Below are 14987 nucleotides of genomic sequence, written 5' to 3' on the forward strand. Positions count from 1 at the left end.
TTTCTTATTTGTCCACTTAAATCTAAATATTAAGTTTTTAATATTTCTTAAACTATTAAACGTAAGAATAAAATGTAATATTGGATTAAGAATATCAACCCCCCATTTGACAAATGGCCAAGGGATGATGACTGAGTTGATCTCCGTTCCTGGTGCTTTAATCTTCCTGGAAAAGCGTTGGCATCTTTCACAGCGCTTATCCATGTTCTTTGAATCTTCTTCCATGCTTAGCCAGTAGTATCCTTGCATCTTGGCTTTGATTTCCAAGGACCTTCTTCCGCTATGGTTGCCAGCTTCTCCGCTGTGTATATCGTGCAGTATTTTTCTACCTTCGGTTTCTGAGAGGCATCGCATCAAAGGCCCAAGAAATGACTTTCTGTACAGTATCCCATCACGTAGGTTGTACATTACTGCTTTCGATTCGATCTTCCGAGCTTCCTTGACATCTGCTGGTAAGGTACCTTAGTCGAGATATTGGTGAGTTGGAGTCCTCCAATCATCTTCCGCCTCATCTCCGTTTTCTTCGTATGACATTGGTTGGTCTTTATCAGACTCTTCGACTTCGTTATCTGGTTCTTCTTCGTCTTTGTTTTTCCTTCTCAGCTTCTCTCATGGTTCGGGTTTGAACGACCAAAGCCTCCTCTGCTCCTGAGATCGGTCCTTCTATCGAAGGCTCGTATATCCTTCCAATTTGCACGGAGGTGGTATTTATGTCCCTTAGCATTGATGTTATGAATGCTAAGGCATCCGCGTGTCTATTATCTTTTCGACAGACGTGTTTGAAGGTAACGTTGTTGATCTTCGACGCATGCTCTTGTGCTAATTTTAGGTACGAAGATAGCACCGGATCCAAAGTTTGATATTTGAGTTCGATTTGCCTAATGACTAATTGTGAGTCGCTAGTTAAACGAACATCTGATAAGCCTAGCTCCCGTGCAAAGCGTAGACCGTGTATGACCGCCTCGTATTCTATGATATTATTAGTATATTGTTCGAATTCTAACCTGAATGCATGGATGAGTCGGTCTCCAGTAGGAGTTGTTATTACAATCCCTATGCCTGCGCCTTCTCCGTTGGAGGAGTCATCTACGAATATCTCCCACCTTCGTGAATTCTGAGGTTCCAAGAGGTCTTCTGGTTCTTGCTTGTCTTCCTCCATTACCGGGATGTCATCTATATCCGCTTCGTCGTTGAGAGGTAGGTCCGCTAGGAAGTCTGCTAAGATTTATGATTTCTCAGCCTTCCTAGTTTCGAAGATTATGTGGAACTGCTTGATCATGGCATTCCACTTTTCCACCCTTCCAACTTTCTCCGTGTTGTCAAGGATTTGACTTATTTGAGCCTTTGTGAAGACTCAGATGGTATGTGCATCGAAATATATCCTTAGTTTCTGTGTTGCCACTACCAAGGCATATATGAGCTGCTCCACCTTGGTAGAATTACGCTCCGCTGAACTGAGTGTTTTGCTGATGTAGTATATGGGCTTCTCTTCTTGTCCTTGGTCCCGTACCAATACTGAGCTCATAGCGTAGCTTGTCGCTGCTAAGTACAAGGTGAGAATTTCACCTGGCTCCGGCTTCTGTAAGATAGGTACCGAAGTCAAATATTCCTTGTTTTTTTGGAAGGCTTGCTTGCACTCCGTGGTCCAAATGAACCTGCTTCCTTTTCTCAGTGTATCGAAAAATGCCTTGCATTTATCAGATGACCTTGCTATGAATCTTCCCATGGAAGCTAAGATTCCGTTTAGCTTTTGTACTCCTTTTAGTGTTTGTGGAGATGGCATTTCCATTATTGTTGTGACCCTTTCGGGGTCCACTTATATTCCTCGCTTAGTTACCAAGTATCCCAGGAATTTTCCTGAGGTTACTCCGAATGTGCATTTCTCCGGGTTCACCTTCATGTGAAAGCTTCTCATGGCTTCGAATATTTCCTTTAGGTCTGACAAGTGGTTTTTCGCCTCTTTGCTCTTGACAAGCATATTTTCCACGTATATCTCCAGTATTTTGCCTATCCATGGCTTAAATATTTTTTCCACCAATCGCTGGTATGTTGTCCCCGCGTTGTTTAGTCTAACAGGCATCCTTGTATAACAATACAATCCCCGTGGGGTAAAGAACGCAGTATGCTCCTGGTCTTCTTCTGCAAGGGCGATTTGGTTGTAACCTGAGTATCCATCCATGAAGGATAGCCTCTGGTGACCTTCAGTTGCATTGACTAGTTGGTCAATGTTTGGCAGCTGGCAGCTGTCTTTGGGGCACGCTTTGTTGAGATTGCTAAAGTCGATGCAAATGCGTACACCTTCATTCTTCTTGGGAACAATCACCATGTTGGATATCCAAGTTGGATACTTGACTTCTCGTATGAACCCTGCGGTTAATAGCTTTTGTAATTCCTTTTCCACCGCTTCTTGGTAGATATCTGCTACCTTGCGAATGCGCTGCTTGAATGGTGGTATTTCTGGTTTGAGCCGAAGGTGGTGGGAGACCAAATTCGGGTCAATTCCAGGCATGTCTTCTATTGACCACGCAAATACATCTGCGTAGTCCCTTAGCAACCTTTGTAGTTGCATCTCCTCTTCCTCTTCAAGTAAAGTTCCGATGTTGACCATCTTTAGTTCCACCTCTGTTCCGATGTTGATTTTCTTTGTTGGTTCCACCGGTGAGAAGGTTTGTTTCTGAGAGCGTTGAGGAGTGTTTTCTGTAATTGTCATTTGGCAGAGACGTTTGCCTCTGAAGTGGCGGAGGTGCTTGTATCCGGAACTGAGGTGGATTCGGGTACTGAGAAGGCTCCGTCCTTCACTTCTTTATTTTTTTCCTTTCGTTTTTTTCTTTCGTGCTACTGGGCGGCAGCTCTTTCTTCGTTGAGTTTGACCTCTGCTAGATTGCATAACCTTGCGTCTTGCTGGTCACCCTTGATTTCCATTTCACCCATAGGTGTAGGAAATCGAAGGTACTGGTAATATGTCGAAGTTTTTCCTCGTAATCTATAGACCCATAGCCTTCCCATGATTACATTGTAGGGCGAAGGTGCCTCCACCACACAGAACCTTGTATTTCTTACTAAGGGTCCCGCACGTACCTGCAAGACGATTTCTCCTTTTGGCCTAGAGACTACTCCATTGAAACCGTATGTTGTGCAAGTGGAAGAGTCCATCTGCTCCACGGTCAAACCCATGCGTAGGTAGGGTTCGTAGAACAGTACATTTAACGAGCTGCCCCTAATAGACACATTTATGTGTCTATTTTGATCTCAATTGTATATATTGTTAGTGCTTGATTTTGTACTTATTATGGTGTTTTATGTCTTTGTAGGTATTTATGGGCAATAAAAGTTTTTGGAGAAATCGGCTCGAAAAGTTGATAAAGGCGCCCGGAGGGCACCTACTATTCGGACTCTCAGTTTGGATAAGGGGCACTCAATTACTAAGGGGCCCCCACTTGTTATTTACACCCCAGGACACCTCAAGTGTTAAAGGCACCCGATAGTTGGTTAAGGCACATCTTCCTCTCCATTTTGAATTTCTGATTTTGGCGGGAAAGTATCTTCTTCACTGACAAATTAGGGTTTGAATTTCGGATGTGATTTGAAGAGACTCAATGACTGAAATTGGATGGAAGGGATCTGTTAAGCCTTGACAGGGATGATATGAGTGATTTTCTCGATTAGATTTGGCTAGATAATCAAGTTTGGATTAAACAGGCTCTCGGGTTTTTGGTTCGAAACAGGGAAGATTCTGTTGGAGAATTTCGTGATATTTGGATGGAGTTTTTGTCGCAGTTTGATTGGGAATATCATGTTGTATCAAAACAGGGTAGGTAATTGTTTGGATTTGATAAAAAAGGAAGATATTCGTTGATTCCTACAAAACAGGGGAAGACAAAATAGCTTCACATGCGTAACTGCTAGAGTCGAGATTTTCGTGGATATTTGGACAATTGGAATTTTTCTTGAATTATTACATCAAAACAAGGTTGGTAACGATCTTGCCAACGTAAAAAAAAGGAAGAAAACCGATTTGGAAGTAAACAGAGGTGGTGAGAGAGCCACATGTGTTTTGGTTGTTTCTTTTGGAAGATACATGGAACTTAAGATAGGATATTCTCACAAGATTGTGTTACCAAAATTTGAAGAAAGTTTACAACTCAGAAGAGATAACAATGGAAAAATCATGTGGCCTGGTGAGAAAGAAACGGAGGTGATAATCGGAAAGATATTCTCGGAATTTACCGGCCTGTGGGATATAAATAGCTTGCTGGAGTTCCATAGAGATTGTCGAGAGTTTGGGGTCGATAGAATCGGAGCAGAGAAACGCAGGAGAAGTTGCAGGAATATTCACCTGTTGCTGGTGAAGAAGAGAAGCTGAAGAACATTGGACAGACGAGGACAGTCGCAGAGGCAGTCTTATTCAAACAGCAAAACAGAGGTATTTGTTCAACAATAATAGATCACATATATCATAAGCTTGTTATCTTTTCTCCGTAACAGGTCAACACCCATTGTAAGAGTTGTTTGTAACGCCACTACAGCGTTGCAAACTGTCTGCTTTATTAGTTTTCTCTTGTTTTTCACCTATTTGAGCTATGAGAAACTATTTTGAGCACGTTAATAATATGAGGAGCTAAACCCCAACACTGGGATGACGGAGGAAGCCATATTTCATGCGTATGGTAATTATATTTACTTCTTTCATGACTTTTTGCAAGGATTATTAATTGTTTTATGGTTTTTATTGAATGGTTGTGATTTCAATTGATGGGTTATACTTAGGTTAAGTCTTTTGATATCCCATGCTTTAGATTTACAGTCGTTGCTTTTCAAAAATCTACCTTGGCAAAGAAACAGAGTCAATAATCTATTTGATCTATAATTGTCTAATAAATATATGAATCGCATGAATGAATTTATTGGTGGAATCCTGAGGCCCAGTCTCTCATAACATTGTTATCACCTTTTACAAATTTTCTAAGTTCAATCAAAATTAAGTTTAAAATCAAATATTTATAAGTCTGAGTGAACGACATCTTTCTTACCACTTTACAACAACTTTTAAAACTACATCAGTTTTTGGCGCCGCCGACGCGGACTTGTATTTAGGTTAGGTTTTAGCTTATGAATTTTTTTAGGTTTTGTATATATTTATTTTATTTTTATTATTCGTTGTTCTATTTTACGTCTTTGGTATTTTTGTTTTTGCTGTGCAGGATTGGCTTGAAGCAAAACGTTGAAAGTTGAACTTGCCGTACAAAAAGGAAGGAACTGAAGATTTTATTTTTAGACTTTTATCTTATTGTTAGTAGTTTCTTTATTTCTTTGTAATTTTTGTTTATTTGTTTGTTTATTTTCAGTACTTTATTAATTGTAAAAAAAAAACAAACACGAAAGCACACGTGCACTTCATATTGCATCGTCTGACACCGATTTTAGGAAACCATGTGGTTTAGTACGGTGAACCCTCTGTACGTTATCATCCGAAACACCGCAAACCTCAGCCCAGTACCTGTGACCAGTCTTTGACTGTAGGTATACTTTGTTGTAGGTAACCCAAGCTTACCTAAATTAGTGAACCCCAACATTTGCATGTGCACGATTTTCTTGCTTCACTAGTATTCTTGCTTGTGTATGCAAGGTTGGAAACGGGTAGGATATAGACTTGAGAAAAAACAACCTTTTTAATTTGAGTCCGACTCGTTACACGAATTTAGGTAAGACTTCTATTTTTGCCGAAATGGTTAATGAAAAGGATGAAGATGTCCCACCAACCAAAACTCTTAGGGATCGTTTGAAATTTTCTAAAGTAGTGCGTGTGCCAGGTGTAGTTTTACCAGTTTCTACTGTCCAATTTGATATTAGACCTGAGACCATTGGCGTGCTACGTAAGTATAGGGGGTTATAGAATGAGGACCCATATACCCACATAAGAAACTTTGAAATGGTTTATGACACAATGAACTATCTGAATGTCTCCAAAGATGTGCTTAGGTTACGTTTGTTTCACTTCTCTCTCTATGAGAAAGCCAAAGAGTGGTATCATTTTATTCCTTCTAAAACAATTACCACCTGGGATGGTCTTGTAGAGGCATTTGTTAAGAAATTCTACCCACACTATAAAACTGCTATTGTTCGTCAGTCTATCCAAACCTTTAAGAAGAAATTAGGTGAAAAACTTCATGATTATGTAGAAAGGTTTAGTGAATTGTTATACCAGTATCCACATCACGGCTTTGAAAAAGCCCACATGGCCCAAATTTTATACGAGGGCCTTGATAGTGAAACCCGTATGCAGGTATAAACAATTAGTGATGGAGAATTTACCCATCAAGACCCGGATGAATGTTTTGACGAGTTCATCGAGTTAGATGAGAAAACTAGGCAATGGGATTCAATGAGAGAACCAGAAATACCTAGAAACCCTATCCATAAGGTCGATAGAGTTGATTATGGGTCAGATATTCTGAGGCGTCTAGAGGCCTTAGAATTGAATCAAGGGTCACACCATGCCACATACGAAGAGCAATCCCATGCTCTTTATAACAACTCTAGGTTTGAAAACCATCTGAGACTTGATCCATATTCTGAGACTTATAACCCTGGCTGGAGAGACCATCCTCATTTTTCATGGTCTAAGGGCCAACATCAAGGCCAGTCTAGTAATTATCAGGCTTCCTCGACGTTTGGTATACTAAGAACCATTTAGGGTCAGAAAAGTATCAGAACCTGTCGGATAAGAAAATCATGAGCTTAGAAGAGTCTCTAACCATCTTATCTCATAACACTGCAGTGTTTAAGCAATCGATTGAGAAAGGTTTACAGGAAAACTCTCAAGCTATTTCTGATCTAAAAACCCAGGTTAGTCTAATTGTCGAGTCTTTGCAAGAGACATAAAAAGTTAAGTTCCCTAGTCAACCAATACCTAATCCTAGAGGAATCCATTCGATAACAACCCTTAGGAGCGGTAAAACGGTAGACAATAAGGTATCCATGCCTAATAGTGGACATACTGTTGATCCACCTTTTAGTTCCCAGGAGGAACCACTAGCTGAAGATACTGACAAAATTTCTAGTGATGCCAATGTGATTCCTCCTGATAGGTCTCATTTTGTGCCCAAAGCCCCATATCCACAGTGGTTAGCTCCAACAAAGAGAGAGTCGACTTTCAATGAAATAATGGAAATATTTAAGCAAGTAAACATTAACATCCCTTTACTAGAAGCAGTTAGGCAAATTCCTGCTTATGCCAAATTCCTTAAGGATCTTTGTACACGAAAGCGTAAGCTTAATGTCCATAAGAAATCCTTTTAGCTGGTCAGGTAAGTTCAATCCTTCTGAACCAAACAACCCCTAAGTATAAAGACCCCGGATGCCCCACCATATCTTGTACAATTGGTAATCACATGGTTTATAAGGCATTACTTGACTTAAGAGCTAGTGTTAACTTACTCCCCATATCATGTTTACAACCAGGTAGGTCTTGGTAAGTTGAAACCAACTAAAATGATCCTACAGTTAGCTGATAGGTCTGTGAAAGTACCTCGTGGTGTAATAGAGGATGTTCTGATTGAGGTTGATAAGTTTATTTATCCAGTGGATTTCGTTATTCTAGATACTCAACCTGTTCAGGACCCCACTGCTCAAATACCAGTGATTTTCGGCCATTTTTAGCCACAGCCAATGCCATCATCAACTGTAGGACCGGGCTTATAAACATATCCTTTGGCAATATGACCACTAAACTAAATTTATTTAATGTTACTAGACAACCTTTTGATCAATTAGAGGAAGTGAATATGATTAGCACTTTAGTTCAGGATCTAGTTCAGGATAATTGGGATGACACTTTATTGGATGATTATTTGGATGAATTTGATGAGATTCTCTTAATTCAGTTAGGTGACCAAACTATTGAACTAGAAGAATATCTCGAGTACTTTAAAGACTCTAAGGACCCTAAAATTCAAGCCATAGTGCTAGGTCTTACGGAGAATAATGATGACCCTAAGTTTGGGGGTAATGATCTAGAAGAAGAAGCTCTTGAGTATTTTAAAGACTCTGAGGATCCAGAAATTCAATCAATAGTTAAAAGTTTGTCCGAGAATACTGACTACCCTAAGTTTGGGGGTAGTGATGGTCAAGTATCCCCATTAAAAGTCTCTAACTTGGGACTCGAGCCTAGTGTACCTGAGGTATTACTTGAGTCACTTCCGACTCCACAACCTGATCCTCCTGATATTGTCCAGGAGGAAATCCATCTATTAGAGACCTGTTGTTCGAATGAGTCTATTTGTCAAAACACTCATATGAAGCCCAAGTGGGCGTCACAGATAAACCCAGTTTTTTTGCAAGAAATTTTAGATCAGGTTGTGCTATGTCTGTTCATTTTTCTAATCCGATGCAGTTGTCTTATAATTGTCGCAGTTTTATTTGGTTTTGTTGATCCGCAGTTGTTCCGACTATTGCTATATGATTCGAGGTGATTAATTCTTTCATATGTCTGGCTGAAGACGTTAAACTTAACACTTCTTGGGAGGTAACCCAATATTCATGTGACACGGTAATATCTTTCCTTATCTCTTTTGCTTCAAATGGTAACAGTTTCTCCTTGTTCATGCTTTAAATTTTATCTTTAAAACATTGAGGACAATGTTAGATTTAAGTTTGGGAGTGGGGAAGAAACTTTTTGTTAATTTTTTTTAGTTGCAATAAATAAACTCCAGAGCCTAGAAATTTATGCTTATTAAGGATGACACTAACCAATCTAAGTGGATGGAAGCATCTTGGTTGTAGGAGTTGAGGAACCAATCTGAATAGATGGAAACATCTAAAGAGTCTATTCATAAAAGCACAGAGCTCAGGTATTAGAAATAACATGGTAGTTTCATCATATCTCGTTGAGTCCTTTTCACTTCTGTTTTTACTTTGTTTTCTTTTTAAAATATGTTTCCCTAAGTGATTAGGTAGGGCTCACGAATCAAGTTGTTACCACTTCTAGGGTGAAATAGAGTGATTGAGATACCCAAAAATGAAAGAAAAAATAATGAAAAAAGAAAAAGAAAAAAAGAAAAAAAGAATTATTATATAAAAAAAAGAAATAAAGAAATTGAGACCAGACCATCAGACCAACCGGAATAAATTCAATAAAGTCGACCACTGGTACCCTTGTATATGTCATTTGTGTTGATCTAGAATTAGGATTATCGACCACTGGTTCCCTTGTATATGTCAGTTGTGTTGATATTAGTCAGACCAGTATCTCAGTCCATTAGTATAGGTTCATTTTGGCACTGGCCTTCAGACAGATATGAGAAACACCATTCACCTATTAACATCAAAACCATCTATGTTTTTCTATATCCACCTTTTAATCTATCCATGTGATTTGTTGACTCCGGATATTGATGTCCATAGTGTGACTATCTGAGTAGAGCTCTGTCACTTATATATGAATTTTAATATGATAGAGTGCAAACTCGTGTACAATAATTGGAATTTCTCATCAGGGAACTTCATATTGTAGTCAATAAGTATGCCAGCCAAGGAGATTCTTTAGTGCCTTCCAAGGTTCTGCGTAGATAGCTAGGGTCTGGAGTATAAAGGTTTTGTGGGTACACCTCTTATAAGCCCTCCTGAGACTATAACTCGGCCACTAGGGCCACCTAGGGGTCTAAAAGCTTGTTGCATGCGCTAAATGCAACCGACGATGCCTACGACAGTGAGTTAGGATTTTATTTTCTAGTTTTGATTTTCTCGACGACTAACAAATAATATGTTTGGGGGTATTTGATAGACGCATTTATGTGTCTATTTTGATCTCAATTGTATATATTGTTAGTGCTCGATTTTGTACTTATTATGGTGTTTTATGTCTTTGTAGGTATTTTTGAGAAATAAACGTTTTTGGAGAAATCGGCTCGAAAAGTTGATAAAGGCGCCGGAGGACACCTACTAGTCGGACTCTCAGTTTGGATAAGGGGCACTCAATTACTAAGGGGCCCCACTTTTTATTTACACCCCAGGACACCCCAAGTGTTAAAGGCACCCGTCAGTTGGTTAAGGGGCATCTTCCTCTCCATTTTGAATTTCTGATTTTGGCGGGAAAGTATCTTCTTCACTGACAGATTAGGGTTTGAATTTCGGATGTGATTTGAAGAGACTCAATGGCTGAAATTGGATGGAAGGGATCTGTTAAGCCTAGACAGGGATCATATGAGTGATTTGCTCGATTAGATTTGGCTAGATAATCAAGTTTGGGAATAAACATGCTCTCGGGTTTTTGGTTCGAAACAGGGACGGACTCAGAAATTAGGCTAGGGTAGGGATATTTGTGCATAGAAGTTATGGCGGCCAAAGGCGGTCGAAAATTTTTAGATGATAAAAAAGACAAGTAAGGTGTTGATCTATTTAATTTCTGTGTAGTCTGTACTGCTAAGGAAATCTTTTTAATTCTTTTAAAAACAAATGATTAAATGGACCAACCAAATGAAATCAAGGCTCGAAAAACTTGCCAAATGCCAAGTTCAAGTGACTTTCTATGTTTAAATGACTATATGCTTTGACAACTATAATAGAAAACACGATTTTAATTCAACATGTATCATTTTTACTTGCTACTGGGCTAACTTTCCATATTGATGAGCTATTACCTATGTATCTACTGGGATAACGATCAAAATCTACTGATTGTACGTGCTAAAAAAATATTACCAAATCAAGGGACGGGCTCTTGCTAGGCCCGTCCCTGGTTCGAAACGGGGAAGATTCTGTTAGAGAATTTCGTGATATTTGGCTGGAGTTTTTGTCGCACTTTGATTGGGAACATCATGTTGTATCAAAATAGGGCAGGTGATTGTTTGGATTCGATCAAAAAGGGAGATATTCGTTGATTCCTACAAAACAGGGGAAGACAAAACAGCTTCACATGGTCGAGATTTTCGTGGAGATTTGGACAGTTGGGATTTTTCTTGAGTTATTACATCAAAACAGGGTTGGTAACGATCTTATCAACGTAAAAATAGGGAAGAAAACCGATTTGGAAGTAAACAGAGGTGGTGAGAAAGCCACGGGTGTTTTGGTTGTTTCTTTTGGAAGATACGTGGAATTTAAGATACGATATTCTCATAGGATTGTGTTTACCAAAATTTGAAGAAAATTTACAACTCAGAAGAGATAACAAGGGAAAGATCATGTGGCCTGGTGAGAAAGAAACGGAGGTAATAATCGGAAAGATATTCCCGGAATTTACCGGCCCGTGGGATATAAATAGCTTGCTGGAGTTCCATAGAGATTGTCGAGAGTTTGGGGTCGATAGAATCGAAGCAGAGAAACGCAGGAGAAGTTGCAGTAATATTCACCTGCTGCTGGTGAAGAAGAGAAGCTAAAGAACATTGGACAGACGAGGACAGTCGCAGAGGCAGTCTTATTCAAACAACAAAACAGAAGTATCTGTTCAACAATAATAGATCACATATATCATAAGCTTGACATATTTTCTCTGTAACAGTTCAACACCCGTTGTAAGAGTTGTTTGTAACGCCACTACAGCGTTGCAAACTGTCTGCTTTATTAGTTTTCTCTTGTTTTTCACCTATTTGAGCTATGGACAACTATTTTGAGCACGTTAATAATGTGAGGAGCTAAACCCCAACACTGGGATGACGGAGGAAGTCATATTTCATGTGTGTGGTAATTATATTTAATTCTTTCATGACTTTTTTGCAAGGATTATTAATTGTTTTATGGTTTTTATTGAATGGTTGTGATTTCAATTGATGGGTTATACTTAGGTTAAGTCTTTTGATATCCCATGCTTTAGGTTTACAGTCGTTGCTTTTCAAAAATCTACGTTGGCAAAGAAACAAAGTCAATATTCTATTTGAGCTGTAATTGTCTAGAACAAATATATGAATTGCATGAATGAATTTATTGGTGGAATCCTGAGTCCCAGTCTCTCGTAACATTGTTATCATCTTTTACAAATTTTCTAAGTTCAATCAAAATTAAGTTTAAAATCAAATCTTTGTAAGTCTGAGTGAACGACATCTTTCTTACCACTTTACAACAACTTTTATAACTACATCAGTTTTTGGCGTCGCCGACGCGGACTTGTATTTAGGTTAGGTTTTAGCTTATGAATTTTTTTTTTAGGTTTTGTATATATTTATTTTTTTTTTATTATTTTTTTTTTCTATTTTACGTCTTTGGTATTTTTGTTTTTGTTGTGCAGGATTTGCTTGAAGCAAAACGTCGAAAGTTGAACTTGCCTTACAAAAAGGAAGGAACTGAAGATTTTATTTTTAGACTTTTATCTTATTGTTAGTAGTTTCTTTATTTCTTTGTAATTTTTGTTTATTTGTTTGTTTATTTGTTTGTTTATTTTTAGTACTTTATTAATTGTAAAAAAACAAACACAAACACGAAAGCACACGTGCACTTCATATTGCATCGTCTGACACCGATTTTAGGAAACCATGTGGTTTAGTACGGTGAACCCTCTGGCTGTTATCATCCGAAACACCACAAACCTCAGCCCAGTACCTGTGACCAGTCTTTGACTGTAGGTATACTTTGTTGTAGGTAACCCAAGCTTACCTAAATTAATGAACCTAAATATTTGCATGTGCACGATTTTCTTGCTTCACTAGTATTCTTGCTTGTGTATGCGAGGTTGGAAACGGGTAGGATATAGACTTGAGAAAAACGACCTTTTTAATTTGAGTCCGACTCGTTACACGGATTTAGGTAATACTTCTATTTTTGCCGAAATGGTTAATGAAAAGGATGAAGATGTCCCACCAACCAAAACTCTTAGCGATCGTTTGAACCTGTCCAAAGTAGTGCGTGAGCCAGGTGTAGTTTTACCAGCTTCTACGGTCCAATTTGATATTAGACCTCAGACCATTGGCATGCTACGTAAGTGTAGGGGGTTAGAGAATGAGAACCCGTATACCCACATAAGAGACTTTGAAATGATTTGTGACACAATGAACTATCTGAATGTCTCCAAAGATGTGCTTAGGTTACGTTTGTTTCACTTCTCTCTCTATGACAAAGCCAAAGAGTGGTATCATTTTATTCTTTCTAAAATAATTACCACCTGGGATGGTCTTGTATAGGCATTTGTTAAGAAATTCTACCTACACCATAAGACTGTTGTTGTTCGTCAGTCTATCCAAACCTTTAAGCAGAAATTAGGTGAAAAACTTCATGATTATGTAGAAAGGTTTAGTGAATTGTTATACCAGTGTCCACATCACGGCTTTGAAAAAGCCCACATAGCCCAAATTTTATATGAGGGCCTTGATAGTGAAACCCGTATGCAGGTAGAAACAATTAGTGGTGGAAAATTTACCCATCAAGACCCAGATGAATGTTTTGACGAGTTCATCGAGTTAGCTGAGAAAACTAGGCAATAGGCTTTAATGAGAGAACCAGAAATACCTAGAAAACCTATCCATAGGGTCGATAGAGTTGATTATGGGTCAGATATTCTTAGGCGTCTAGAGGCCTTAGAAATGAATCAAGGGTCACACCATGCCACATACGAAGAGCAAGCCCATGCTCTTTATAGCAACTCTAGGTTTGAAAACCGTCGGAGATTTGATCCATATTCTGAGACTTATAACCTTGGTTGGAGAGATCATCCTAATTTTTCATGGTCTAAGGGCCAACATCAAGGCCAGTCTAGTAATTCTTAGGCTTCCTCGATGTTTGGGTATACTAAGAACCATTTAGGGTCAGAAAAGTATCAGAACCTGTCGGATGAGAAAATTATGAGCTTAGAAGAGTCTCTAACCATCTTATCTCATAACACTGCAGTGTTTAAGCAATCGGTTGAGAAAGGTTTACAGGAAAACTCTCAGACTATTTCCGAGCTAAAAACCCAGGTTAGTCTAATTGTCGAGTCTTTGCAAGAGAGAGAAAAAGTGAAGTTCCCTAGTCAACCAATACCTAATCCTAGAGGAATCCATTCGATAACAACCCTTAGGAGTGGTCAAATGGTAGACAATAAAGTAGCCATGCCTAATAGTGGACATAATGTAGATATACCTTTTAGTCCCAGGAGGAACCACTAGCCGAAGATACTGACAAAATTTCTAGTGATGCCAATGTGATTCCTCCTGATAGGTCTTATTTTGTGCCCAAAGCCCCATATCCACAGTTGTTAGCTCCAACAAAGAGAGAGTCGACTTTCAATGAAATAATGGAAATATTTAAGCAAGTAAACATTAACATCCCTTTACTAAAAGCAGTTAGGCAAATGCCTGCTTATGCCAAATTCCTTAAGGATCTTTGTACATGAAAGTGTAAGCTTAATGTCCATAAGAAAGCCTTTTTAGCTGGTTAGGTAAGTTCAATCCTTCTGAACCAAACAACCCCTAAGTATAAATACCCTGGGTGCCCCACCATATTTTTTACAATTGGTTATCACATGGTTGATAAGGCATTACTTGACTTAGGAGCTAGTGTTAACTTACTCCCATATCATGTTTACAACCAGCTAGGTCTTGGTAAGTTGAAACCGACTAAAATGACCCTACAGTTAACTGATAGGTCTGTCAAAGTACCTCGTGGTGTCATAGGGGATGTTCTGATTGAGGTTGATAAGTTTATTTATCCATTGGATTTCGTTATTCTAGATACTCAACCTGTTCAGGACCCCAGTGCTCAAATACCAGTGATTTTATGGTTTTTATTGAATGGTTGTGATTTCAATTGATGGGTTATACTTAGGTTAAGTCTTTTGATATCCCATGTTTTAGATTTACAGTCGTTGCTTTTCAAAAATCTACCTTGGCAAAGAAACAGAGTCAATAATCTATTTGAGCTATAATTGTCTAGAATAAATATATGAATCGCATGATTGAATTTATTGGTGGAATCCTGAGTCCCAGTCTCTCGTAACATTGTTATCATCTTTTACAAATTTTCTAAGTTCAATCAAAATTAAGTTTAAAATCAAATATTTATAAGTCTGAGTGAACGACATCTTTCTT

This window comes from Papaver somniferum, chromosome 7 (genome assembly GCF_003573695.1).
Source record: "Papaver somniferum cultivar HN1 chromosome 7, ASM357369v1, whole genome shotgun sequence".
Taxonomy (NCBI): Eukaryota; Viridiplantae; Streptophyta; class Magnoliopsida; order Ranunculales; family Papaveraceae; genus Papaver; species Papaver somniferum.